This window comes from Notechis scutatus, chromosome 5, assembly GCF_049901735.1.
Source record: "Notechis scutatus isolate UNSWTSFEM ecotype Mainland chromosome 5, rNotScu1.2, whole genome shotgun sequence".
Taxonomy (NCBI): domain Eukaryota; kingdom Metazoa; phylum Chordata; class Lepidosauria; order Squamata; family Elapidae; genus Notechis; species Notechis scutatus.
This window is the reverse complement of record NC_142013.1, coordinates 85,449,010-85,460,234: the sequence shown is the minus strand read 5'-3', so window position 1 is coordinate 85,460,234 and position 11,225 is coordinate 85,449,010. Positions and strand designations below refer to the sequence as shown.

Below are 11,225 nucleotides of genomic sequence, written 5' to 3'. Positions count from 1 at the left end.
GGCTTGGTGGCTAAGATGCTGAGCTTGTCGCTCAGAAAGGTCAGCAGTTTGGTGGTTTGAATTCCTAGCACTGTGTAACTGAATGAGCTTCCGTTACTTTTGTCCCACCTTCTGCCAACCTAGCAGTTTGAAAGCATGTAAAAATGCAAGCAGAAAAATAGGGATCACTTTGGTGGGAAGGTAACAGCATTCCATGCACCTTCGGCGTTTAGTCATGCCAGCCACATGACCATGGAGACGTCTTCGGACAGCGCTGGCTCTTCGGCTTTGTAATGGAAATGAGCACCGCCCCCTAGAGCTGGAAATGACTAGCACATATGTGTGACGGGAACCTTTATCTTTACCTTTACCTAAGTATTTCTATTATTGTGACAGAACATGATAAGTTATAATTTATATAATAGAGCAGAAAAGGCAACAGAATCCATTTAATTAAATTTATATTTCTTGGCTCATTCCGTTGCTTTTTAAAATTCTTCTCATGCTATATGTCTGTTAGTTTGTAATGAACTTTCCATTCTTTTAGGGGATCCCTTTCATATCAATTGCTATTCTCAGATATAACAAATTTCCTATTGACTTTCAGAGAAATCCTGTGATTTGCTATTGTGACTCTTTGTTCATTTTAACATGAGCCTTTTAGGCAAGTTTTCTATTATGTATGTATTTACTAATATTAATTATTTTAAAAATCTTTTTCTTTTCTTTTCTTCTTACTTTAATTCCTGAGTATTAATTTCCCTAGGATTTATTCAAAGTTTACCACTATTTGTACTTGAGAAAAATATTTGCATTAATATTTTAATTAAATTCATAATTAATTAATTAATTAATCAAAACTGTAATATATTAGTGTTTGCATCATTGCAAACATGTAAATTGCTTAAGTCTACCAATGAATTTCTGCCGATTAATGACTGCAATAAAGTTTTTAAATTTGTGACAGAATTCTTTTGTATTTCTAAAACAATAGTCCTATTCATAAGAGCTACTGTAGGCTGCAAAAACTGACTTATTAGCATAAGTGAATATAATTTGAAATGTTAGCTATGGTCCATCCTATAAATAGATTAAAAGCCTGCTTTCTTTCTTTCTTTCTTTCTTTCTTTCTTTCTTTCTTTCTTTCTTTCTTTCTTTCTTTCTTTCTTTCCTTCCTTCCTTCCTTCCTTCCTTCCTTCCTTCTTTCATCTTCCTCCCTCCCTCCCTCCCTCCCTCTATACACATATCCATCCGGTGATATTTTGCTTTCTTTAAAACAAACATGGTTAAAACTAAGTCTTTCCAATAATGGCAAGTATCTTCTCGAACATTTTTCCACAAAGGATATTTCCACCACCTATTTAAATGATTGCGGTGATAAGTATTGATGATAAACTGCCTTTCAATCTGAAAGATTGGTATATAGGTATTCTTCAGTGTTTTCTTTTTTGTTTCTCACCCTCAATGAGATGAACGCCTAAATTATTTTGTGCATATCACCTTATTACTATTTCAATAAGCACTTTTTAAATTGACTTGTAAGGCCTTTGTTGGTTTAAGAAGCAATATAAAAACCAATATGCAGCAAAACCATTATCTGCTCTGGATACCAAGGAAAGAGGAATGAATTGTTGGAAGTAACCTGCAGAGCATAGAGCTAAAAAGAACCAATAATCACAGCAGGATTGGTCATGTTTAAGTAAAATGCTTGGATTTGTTTTTATAATAGGGAATCGTGTGAACCATACTCATGAAGTCAACTACAAAATAAGACTCCTGCTGTGGATTTTTTCACTGTGAAGAAGAGACTTAACCAACTTCTTCATTCATACTGAGTTAATTTAGAAATTCCACACAGCTTGGAATTTAGCAGATGCTCACTCATCGCAAGGTGTGGGGCCAATGGCTATGTTAATTGAAGTTTCTGTTTTCTTCCAGGGCTATAAACTTCCAATAAATACTTTGCTAGTCAGTTTTCTTGAAACAAGGTTTCACAGTTTGTAACCAACAAATTATTTAAAAAGTACAGCTTGAGTGGGTAAGTAGCAAGCCAGCAAAAGGTGAATAGATACGATTGTCTCAAAACAATATTAACCTGAGGCTCAACTTCCTGCATTCAACTGTGTTACAATTGCTGCTAATTTTTCCATACCATTACTGTACTAGCTTTGTGACATTTGTTATGTTTTCTGTTCTTCTGTCTGGAATGGTCGCTTAATAAAAGAAAAGAATCTAGTTGATTTAAATGCATTCTGAGAAACTTGTATGTGTGTGTAACAAATGATTATTAAAACCTTGAATTACAAATATTATGATTATGAACTTCTTTCAATTTGATTTCTTAACCTAACTTTCAAGGGTACAAAGCAGAAAACTAATGAATAACCTTGTCTTATTTATTAGTCTTAGTACATCCTGGCTCAGGGATAAATTCCTGTATCATCAGAACAGCAATCTGTGAAGAAATTTGTAATGTTTTAACTAACTGAAGGGAGAAACTAAAAGGAAATTTAGGTTGTGTTAATAGAAAAGGCACTAGGGAATAAAAAAATTCCTTCTCATTCAGTCTTCTCAAGGAATTCAATTATAAGTATGTAACTATGATCTAGAATCTATTACTTGGATAGTACAAAGGAAATCAATAAAATATATTAGAGAGTATCCACACTATGTCATCCTTTCTGTAATAGACAAAGCCTCATTATTCCACTTGTTTTGCAGCTGCTGTAACCTAATTTTCAAGAGTTCCACTGTGGAATTATATAAAAGATTATTGAGTTTTATGTCTCCAGACATGGGTTATATCCAAAGGAAAAAAAAAACACAAGCCAATTATGTAACAGCAGAAACCTGATTAGATTGTACTCAGAGATCAAATATATCATCTGAATCTGAAAAGGTCAGAATAGCCACAAAGTGACCTCTACATTTTATGGCGAAGAATGAACTAGTTACTCATATAACCACTGGTCAGAAGTAGATGACTGGATGTAGATATAGGATCTACACTGCAGCCAGCCTTCCTCTTAGATGCTAAGTGTGCAAATTTATATGCCTTCTTGACATGTTCTATGTGGAGAATTGTCCTGACATTGCTATTTTATAGAGCTCAATATTCTACAGAATATTTACTATTTGCAGAATGTCATCATATCAAATTATCAGATAACACAGGGGTGGGTGTGGCCAGCGCATGACACATCCGGCCCACAGCCCACAAGTTTGACACCCCTGATCTACAGTATATTGATTATATAATATTGCACCTCCTAAATCTATATATGGATCATCTCTTGCCATTCGAAATCTGCACTTTGGAGAATTTATTCAGCCTTTATAAACTCTACTTATGGAATTTCCCATCTTTATGGTATTAACATTCTAATCCTTTTAAAATAATTTCAACCTTAAATGGCTGCTGTAAGGTTTTAAGTGAAAATTGATGCGCCCTTCCCTTCAAGGATTGTAATATGCAGCTTTTTGTGTAAAAATGAACCAATTTATATTAGAGGGATACTATAAAGCCTTGCTATAACTCATGGAGCACAGATTGCTTTCTTTTCACTTTATTTTTTTCCTAGGCGATAAATCTGTTGCAATTTATGATCTGTGGGTATCTCTCTGCGGCTAAAATTGAAGCATTCTTTCATGTTAGTGCTACTTTATTGTTTACCATTTCCTTTGCTCTTTTTGTGGCATAAAAATCTGGTTCATTTTGTTTTTTATGAATATCTGAGGATATCCCCTTCAACCCATTCACACATCTCTCATAAATCTTGATTTGGCACCCCTTTTGTATTTCTGGATTATATGCCTTAATTCTGACTTCTAATGGGTTAATGGGGAGGGGAAGGGAAGGAGAAAGAGAGAAGGAGAGACAGACAGACAAAGAGAGAAGGAAGGGGAGAGAGAGGGAGGGAGAGGAAGAGGGAGAGGGAGAGACTGAAATGGCAGGCTTTTTCAGATCTTCCCTATACTGTAACCTTGTAGATCTTCTAGAAAGTTTTCTTTCTCCCAGTATATGACACAATCAGAAATATTTGATGCAAAGCTGAAAATGTTATATCGCAAGTGCTTCAAAATGATTATTTTTCCTTTATATTCCCTACTGTAATCTTTGATCTGTGACTTACTTTTATAGATACATCTCACATATGGAACTGTGGCAGAAGAATTCTCTTTGATGCTAATTCATGCCTTTCCCAATTGTCTTTTCAAATTGTTGCATTTTGTGGCAAGACATTTTGGCTGTCTTCCTTAGGCAAAGGAATCCGTAGCATGGGTAAAAGAAAGCAAGATGGTGGCTATCACTATTTGACTTATGATGATCGATCCCTTTTTATATGCTTATGACTCTAAAATTATTTTCCATTGATCCATAGTAAAAAGGTGTCTTCATACAGCAGTCACATCATCCTATCTTTAAGATGGAATTTCAGGCTTAGGGTAGGACTTTGGTTAGCATCAGGATCTTAAATCATGGGTTATCTTAATGTCACAAACTTCAGACTTAGCAGCAATAGTCTTTTTGTAAGTCAACAATTCCTCTTAATTCTTGTTCATCAAGAGTTCGCACATATTGGTAACATTTGTGGCATGTTCCCTTCATCTCCTGTTTATTGATGATGCATTTCCTGGGAAGGCAGAATAGTTAAAGGCAAACTCCAGACTTTTCCTGGCAATCACCACCCAGGGCAGTAAAAGTAGTTAAAAGAAAGGTGCCAATCAACCAGGGCAGAGGTATCACAAATAGAGCCATTTGTATAAGAAAATTATATTGTGCACACTTGGCGTGAAAAGCATTTGGAACATCACTTCCACTGCTCCAGCAAAACGTAACACAGACATGATATACATTTTCTGACCTGGATGTAGTCCAATGCAATATTATTCCACTTAGCTGAACATAAATTCTATTAAACTCAGTGGAAGTTAATTTGGGGTCCATATAGTGTCTCTGAAACAAAAGCAATCAAATTGAGCACCCACTTTGCCAAGGAGATTAGAGATATCTAAAATGAAATTAGCATTATTACTTGTAAAAATATAAAGAACTAATACCGGTTCATAGATTATCATATATTTCTATTTATCTCACTACCGAAGAAAAGAACTGCTCTAATTTTCCTCCAGGTCAACTCCCCTGCCTGTTTCTTCGCTGGCCCCTCTTCCATTTACTTCAGATTGCTAATCCCAATGTAGCTCTGTGGGTCTTTGCTGCCTTTTCATCTTTGCCCAGCTGGCTCTGTGCAGAGCAGCCTTTGGCTGAAGCTCAATTTGGCAATGTCAAGGAGCTCTGTGCTCCAAATGCCTGCAGCTGAGCAGGTGGAAGGTCAGGTTGTGCTGCCAACACTGTAAACAGTCCCAGCATCAGTGCCACTTTGAATAAAGACATCAGTTCCTATGCTGCATACTCAGAAGGCCATAAAATTACTGGATTCTTTCACTTCCCCACAACCACTGTATTAAACTTGCTTTAAAAGATATGCTTTCTTTTTTTAACAGTAACACTGATGAAAGGGAGGCCACTGGGGACTCAGGATGGTGATGTTTTAAATAGATTAAAACTTATTTCCATATCCGTTTTCCATCCACAGTCTTTCCCAATGCAGAGATTTATTGAATGCAGCTTACCCTCCTGTAAGCACTTATTAATATAAATTCCCCAAGACCCTTTTTCAAAAATTGCAGATTTCCCATACTGGCTTCTTTATAAAGCCTTTTAAAACATAAATTTCCCTGGTGTTATCTCTCTTTATTATGTCAACACCCTGTTTTATATGCAGTGTTCTGCAAGAGGTTCTGTGTGGAGGAAATCACTAGCAGATTCCATGCTGCTCATGCTGTGGGAGAGACGATTCTGGCAGGTTTTGAGAATTAGTCCTGTGAAAATCTGTGGAGGTTTTCTTTTTCATCCATGCTTGCAACTGCACAACTCTCCGTACAGATGCACAACTGCACAATTGTCTGTATATGTACAGATAGTCCTCAAGTCACTACCATACACTTATTGACTATTCAAAATTACAACTTTGCTTAAAAAAAAAGTGACTTACAACCAGTCCTTGCACTTATGACTGTCACAGTGTTGCCATGGTCATGTGATCATGAATTGGTTGCTTGGCAACTGGCATGTTCTTACGACAGCTGCAGCATCCCAGGATCACGTGATCACTATTTTTGATCTTCTCAGTCACCTTCTGATAACAAAGTCAATGGGACAGGCTGGATTTGCTTAACAACTGCAGCAAAAAGAGTTATAGATTTGGGTACAACTTGGTAAAAACATTATTTAACTAAAATGGTTCCAGTTCCAATTGTGGTCATAAGTTGAGGACTACTATACTGTATATAGGAAAACTAGCATTGAAGATAAAATGCTTGCTCCTGAGTATGATCTGAGGAAGAAACTTTCTGTTTGCAGGATCAGTAAATCTTCTGCTCATTATTGTATTTTACAATAAATAGGAATAAATGTAGAGGAAAAGTGATAACTACAAGAAGAAAATTATTTACTCAGTTTCTCCTCTTAGATCTCCCAACTTCCCTTTGTTATATATCTGTCACTATCAATATTATTAAAAACTGGCTGAGATAACTAATTTCTGATCTTCTTAGTAGCAAAGTTCACTAGTAAATAAAATATGAAACAGCACGTCTATTATCCGAAGGGAACTGAGCAGTTTAAAGAAAAATTTTGTACACACCCATTATTTAATAAGTTATCTTATCTCACATTTCTTAGTTCCCTGATCTGCAATGATTAAAATCCCTTACTAAACACTAGCATTACATGCTGTCAGGGCAAAAAAAAAGGAAACAAAGGAAATCATATTAAACAAACAAAAGTTCACTGGTTCCAGGTTGTGTGAACTGGGGAGGAAGCTGGCACTATCCCATTGTAATAGCTTTTCTGGTCTTATGACCTCTAGATGGCGCAATTAGTTTTTGTGTAAGAAAAGCCCCTGATGATTTTTCTACTCTTCATATCTTTCAAACCGGTTGGGAAGCAACTCAAGAAAAAGTTACAGAGAAGACTTCTAAAGCTGAGAAGTCGAAGCAAGATTAGCAAAGTGGATCCTACAAGTGGACCTTGGCTAAGTTAGAATACTTAATAGATATTATCTACGTAGATGGTCTGCAGCATCTGACAATGAAATGACCCATGTCAGCTGGAAAGATTATTTCGGTAGCTTGAAACTGGATATTCTCCACATATTTTAACCTACTGACTGCTCAGAGGGGTTTAAGTGCTGGCATTTAGTTCTGCATAAGGTAAGTTTTTTTTTTTAATGAAAGAAATTTAATATTTGGAGACCATCTAATATGTTCAGGGCAGCAACTGGATTTTAGCAATCTAGTAAAGTTTTCATAATATTAATATTTCGGGTGAGGAAAAGATTAACATGTGAGGACATTGCTCGGAAAAGCATCATGTATCTCTTTTTTTCCACTTAGACAACTGTGTTACTTTTCTCAGTTGAGGACTTGTTCAGAATGAGTTTTTTCTTCACATGTAATAAAACATGAAATTTATATCAAATCTGCTTTCTCTTTGCCGTATAGATTTTTACAATGGTGTATAAGTAGTTTTAGTGGACTTTAGTGGACCATAATTTCAGGGCTTCTGTGAAGGAACTGCGGTTTAATTATTTGGATTGTAAAGAACACCAATTTAATATTTGTAGTTTTTATGCCGTCTGGAACAAAGAACATTACTGCGAGGAAGTAACGTGCTGAGATGAGGTTGATTGAATGTGGGGAATTACATGCCTGTAAATACAAGTTTAGAAGCCTGCACAGTTTTGTTTCTAGAGAAAATCTTTCTCAGTATTGCTTGTCAGGAGCAACAGAGAACCAAGCACTGGTGATAAGAGACAAGGATCACATTCTGTGGATCCCTGAGTGTGTAAATTAACTTAGCTAGTGAACAGTGAAAAGATATATGGGGACATTTATGAGTTGAACTGGAAATATTATACAGTCATTCAGATTAGAGAAATTTCATTAATTTCCCACCATTTCAGTAGAAAGGGTCAGAACCAAAGCTTTTTGATTCAGCAGCCTTGGTTGAGGCCAAACATTTTTTCAGTGTAAAAGAAGATAAGAAATGTGTGTGCCAGTAATTGATCGGCTTTTGGATACCAATGGGGACTATATAACTGCAAAATAGAAGGGGCAGAACTAGGCACCTGAAGTTTGTTTCAATCTCTTTCAAGATTTAAGGACATCTTGATCATGAGAAACAAATTCCAAAGAGGTAGGCTTTGTGTTGGTTATTTTGGACTATAGCTTCCATCCTTTCTAATTGCTAATGTTGATTGTTACTTAAAATTGGTAATCCATTGGATGGAACCATGGAATGTATCCTTGATATGAAACACGTTTCTGGACTTTGAATGCATTCGTCTAATAATTTGTTTGAATTACTTGATATAAGAATAGTTTTTCTTCACAATCTTTCTGACAAAACTATAAAATTGGCTTTCAATATTTTGGGCAGCTGTGGGATTTTCACAGGATATACTTTCATAAAAAAAGTGGGTCAATTAATCTATCAGTTTATGCTCTTTCCTCACCCTGAAGACACAACAACCAAAGTTGTTGGTAGATTTCAGTCTTAATAATTGAAAACTTTCAATGTTAACATTATTAGAAATATTAATTAATGTAACATAAAGAAAAGTTCTGTCTTGATCACAAGTCAGTCAGACTCAGGTCATTAAGAAATTCTTCCTGATGTCACTGAACTCCTCTGACAACAATGTTAAGAAGCTCAGGTCCTCCTTAGTCATTGCTGTGAGGTTGGTTGTGAGAGCCTGTTGTGATTTTCTTCCAGTCCAAATGGAGAGAAAACCATTTTGCTGTTGAAAGAAATTATCCTTAATTCTATCACCTAGCCTACAATATCTAAATATTTTCTTTTGTATAGTCCCAGGTTAATTTAATATTTTAATTTCTGCAATATATTATTTCTCTTTTTGTTTTAATTATTGGTATTCTAGCATTTGCTTCTGCTAAAATAATTGCAGTATTTCATTATTCCTTTCAAATCTACTATTTTTATTATCTACTTAGAGTTTTTAGACTTTTTTTCCCTTCTGTCATGATTGACTGCAATCATTTTGCTCTCTCAGATGGAACATTAACCCATCTCACCAGGTTTCCTTACATGCTAAGGTATATGGTAGCTAAAACATGTCAAATTATTCTGACAAGTGAAGTATCCCAGAATTACATGTTCTCCATTCTAAAACTCCATGAAAAATATATTTTAAAACTAAAAATGTGCTACTTTTTATGACATTGAAAAGAGGTAAGATGACTGCCTCACTCTATCAAATGATAGCATTGGATCTTCTTATTAATCTTCTCTTTCTTCCATGAGAGTTTAATTTTGATTTCTCAATAGGAACCACCAAGCTTTTTCTTAATTGTCTTCAGTTCAAATGAAATACTGAATGTGGTGACTCCAATTGTGTAAATGTTGGCTTGTGCATAGGCATTATGTACATCAGAGCCAGTGTGGGTGGCTTTTAATGGTTAGACTTGGATTGGGGACAAGTTTCTAATTTGTCCTTATCCATGAACGGCTGGGTGATTTAATGTCTATCAGATTAACCTACACTGTTTAGTGTAACAGCACATACATACATACACAATATGTGTGTGTGTATTGTATACACACACATATATACACATATACATGCACATATGTACACACACATACATACATACCATATCTGAAGCTCTTGTGGCAAAGAAAAACTAAACTAAGAAATAACAAATTCTGGCAATTTTATTCTAAGATACTTTAAATGTTTTTAAAAGACATGTTAATGGATGAAGTTAGTTAAATAATATTCATCAAAAGCTGGATAAAAGGGTTTCCATATTTTTATGCACCTGGGAAAAGCACAAATACTATTACAGTCAGTTAAATTAAAGGCATGGAGTTGGAGAGTTTAATTGTTGAGCTAGATAAAACTATGAAAACTACAAAGTTAATTAATTCAGGGGGGTGATATGAACTTTGCTAAATGACTAAGATTAGGAGTATTTAATGTAATCTTTCTTGGCTGAGAAATTTTGCAATCATTCATTTAAAAAGCAGCCAAAGTGAAAATAGTTATTAAACGTTAATCTTTGCAAATATTTCCCCAAGGCATTTTTTAAAAATTCCTGAGTACACAAGCAAAACCTCTAAGCAAATGAAATCAATTACCCCTAGCACTAGCCTCTTTGGCTTCATACTGTATTCTTTGTGCCAAAGTCTGACCCAAATTAAACTGATGTAAATGAAATCCGGACTTCAGCCAGTCTAATAGTTCAAATGGGAAAAGCCATAATTTCTTGAGTGGCAGGAGGGCACAGAAAAAAAAAAAACCCAAGCATATGTGAACTTCAGAAGCTGTACAGGTTATTCAGAAATTTTGCTCAATTGGGTTTACTCACAGGTATAGAATTTCATCATTTTGGATTTTAATAATACTCAGTGTGATGTTATAATAATGTGAACATGGAAGAGTGTGTTAAAGAGCAAGAGTGGTGCTACCTTCATGGGTCCAACTACTGCTGAAGCTTGATTTGTAGTGTTTTCACAAGGGCAAAGAAAAACTGAAAAAAAGTTCAGAAGATAAATATGAAAATGTTTAAGGCTTGGCAAAAAAAGCTTAGCTTTTCATCCCACCCCCAAATTAAAGTTACATGCTACAAATACTTCGAGGAAGACAAAGTCTTCCACAATAAAAAGCTTTCTAATCTGGAAAAAGAAAATATGCAATATTAAGAAATATGAAATGCCAAACCATATTTTAAAAAGTAAGGAACAGTTACCCAGTGCATGAAATATTTAACCATGAATATATCATGGAAATGGAATATGTCTCTACCATCTTACATGCAAATGAGACATTGTTTTGGACCAAACTATTTCAGAAATGCTAAAAAGTAGCACTTTCATGAGGAAATTTTGTAAGGTTGTAATCCTTAATTATGTGTTAATTCAATGAAGCTAATTCAATGGGGTTTATGAAGGTTATAGAATGACCTAGTGCCATTATTGGGCTCTGAGTATAAGAAAGCAGCTGTTCCATTACCCTATTTTCCTGATAATTGTAAGTGAAATACATTGAAATATAAATGCAGATATGAATTCTGGGCAAAAACTTTGTTATTAATAGCTTTATAGAGTATACATCTTCGAGCCATTGCACACTTAGATTATTACTTTTATTTACTGTGAA

The 11,225-nt window shown here is 35.0% G+C and overlaps 1 protein-coding gene across 1 annotated transcript in view; it reads left to right on the top strand.

The window, feature by feature from the left end:
• Window positions 1-6,956: 6,956 nt before the first annotated feature.
• The window catches only part of EDAR (ectodysplasin A receptor), an 85,142-nt gene continuing 80,873 nt past the window's right edge, over window positions 6,957-11,225 (top strand). Inside the window, exon 1 of the mRNA XM_026666708.2 lies at window positions 6,957-7,254. The gene's annotated coding sequence lies outside the window, so the exon portion shown is untranslated. The remainder of the gene's footprint in view (window positions 7,255-11,225) is intronic.